This window comes from Rhamphochromis sp. 'chilingali', assembly GCF_963969265.1.
Source record: "Rhamphochromis sp. 'chilingali' genome assembly, chromosome: 3".
NCBI classification, from domain to species: Eukaryota; Metazoa; Chordata; class Actinopteri; order Cichliformes; family Cichlidae; genus Rhamphochromis; species Rhamphochromis sp. 'chilingali'.
In genome coordinates, this window is record NC_137931.1 from 605,191 (window position 1) to 607,615 (window position 2,425).

At 44.3% G+C, this 2,425-nt stretch overlaps 1 long non-coding RNA gene across 1 annotated transcript; it reads left to right on the plus strand.

Annotated features, from left to right (window-relative positions):
- The first annotated feature begins 1,587 nt into the window (after positions 1-1,587).
- Positions 1,588-2,425, plus strand: LOC308394254. The gene is made up of 2 exons (XR_013971146.1): positions 1,588-1,851; positions 2,009-2,425. It is a non-coding gene; the product is annotated as an uncharacterized lncRNA (long non-coding RNA).

The following is a 2,425-nucleotide window of genomic DNA, read 5'->3' on the forward strand; positions in this document are numbered from 1 at the left end:
CTGGCATAAAACACGATGTTCTGGCACAGTTTCAAAGGAATGTGGCCTGGGCCTGTTGAGGAATGCACTCTTCCCACCTTTTTCAAGTCTACAGGCCCGACTGGAGGACAAAGGATGGTTGCCATGGTAATGGGAATGTCCCGACCACCCTGTAAACATTCATGCTTCTCTAACAGAGTGATCCAGGTCTGGTCCTCCAAAGAAAGAAAAAGGAAAAGTAGGCTGAACAAGTGACAGTGACAGCATCCTGATTTATTAAACGGCAAATTTAACATCTTAATGATGTTATCTTAACTAAGAGGGCGGCGCGAGCAGTCACAGCAGCCCGGTGCTCTCCACAACTTTGCGGCTTTCTTTTTATTTTGTGTGTTTTTGTTTCACTTTTCCTCCGACATGCAGGAGCACATATGCAGTACAGTAAGGCTGAACTGCTCACGCTTCTAAACCACAAAAACCTGCACACCTTCGCTGACAGTGACTGGGACTCACTCCCCCCAGAGATCCAAAGTGACACAGACTCTAATTTCACCATGCCACCGCTGAAGTGGCGTAGGCGACGGAGGCACAGGGAAGAGAGCAGGACTGAGGGCTAGGCTACGTGCTAACCCACACAGACCGGCTATTCCGAGTCTCTTCCTCACCAACTCACGCTCAATGAACAACAAATCAGATCACTTTTATTGTAGCATCACATGTGCAGGTACACTGGTACAGCACATGCGAGTGAAATTCTTGTGTGCGAGCTTCACAAGCAACAGAGGTGTGCAAAATACAACAAGAACAAAGCAAAATATAAGAATGGGAATCTGAGAATTATAAGAATAAATATATGTACAAGAATGTATGCACATTACTGAATATACCAAATATGTATATATGTGTGTGTGTGTGTGTGTGTGTGTGTGTGTGTGTATAAAATAAAATATACATTATACACCAACAACACAGTTAACAACACTGCTGCCCGGACACAGAGTACATGATGGTTCAGTGTAGACCCTTCTACTTGCCGAGAGAGCTCACAGCGATCACAATAATAGCAGTTTATGTGCCGCCGCAAGCTAATGCTAAGTCAGCCACCATTGTTCCAGTGCCCAAGAGGAACACAGTGAGCTGCTTGAATCACTATCGTCCAGTTGCTTTAACACCCATAATTACCAAATGCTTTGAGAAAATCATCATGTCACACATTAAAGCTGCCATCCCTGCAGACCTCGATCCACACCAGTTTACATACAGGGCAAACAGGTCGACAGAGGACGCCATAATAACAGCTCTTCACACAGCCCTCACACACCTGGAAGTCGTAACACCTATGTTAGAATGATGTTTGTGGACTTCAGCTCGGCCTTCAACACAGTTCAACCCCACAAACTGGTTAATAAACTAAGCAACTTGAGACCCAGCAGCTCACTGTGCAGCTGGATACTGGACATCCTGAGTGACAGACCCCAGAACGTCAGGATGGGAGAGCACACCTCCTCCACCCTCACTCTGAATGTAGGTGTCCCACAGGGGTGTTACCTCAGTCCCCTCTTATAGGGCTTTGGAGCGTGATGTCACGGGAGGGGGCGTAACCACCGAAGCGCCATTTTAGCAGGTCAAGCTTAGGGCTAAAGGAGCGAAAGCACACAGATAGCATCAGCAATAGCATGCACTTCGGGAAGGGAATAAGCTGGAAAATGGGCTCTCTTTTTATCATTTCCTCACCTGGAAGCAACGTGAGGCAGCTCATGTATCGGATGTTACCAAGAGAAGGCGTCTAGCCTGGATAGCAGCTGTGAGACCAGCTGATATCCAGTTCTCTATCATCCACAGATATCTGTTGGTGCTCCACACATTTTCATTCAGGTAAGATCTAAATAAGTTCATATCACTCTTTATAGCCCATTAGTTTTATTTTCAATGCGCTCTGAGGTCATAGCAAATTAGAACAAACATCCTAATGAGTGATTTTGCAGAACTACCTTCTATTTATAGAGTTGCTAATTGTTTTTCATTATTGCAGCAAACCAGCCGATGAAATGAATGAAACACATCGTGACTGAGTTCCGACGCTACACATGGGGCACTACGAAATCCCTGCTTCAAACCACATGCTACATACCAACATGCCAATCAGATTACTTCATCCATGTCGGGGTGAAGAGGCGACCCTTCTGATGGCAAAGGTTCCCAGTGTGGCAGTAAAACCAGGGAAAATGCTCTTTTTAAATACTCTTAAAAGTCTTGTGCTGTTTATGTAGTGACAGGTTTTCAAAAGAGACAGTAAATTACAGAACGCTATAGTGGGTGATATTATTTAAATGCTGTCATGATTTTATGTGAACATTTTGTCGTTTGTAAACTATACTTGACATTGATTCTACATTGTAACTGATGTGATGTTCTACAAAGTGGTTTTAATTAAAAATAGGCAAACATT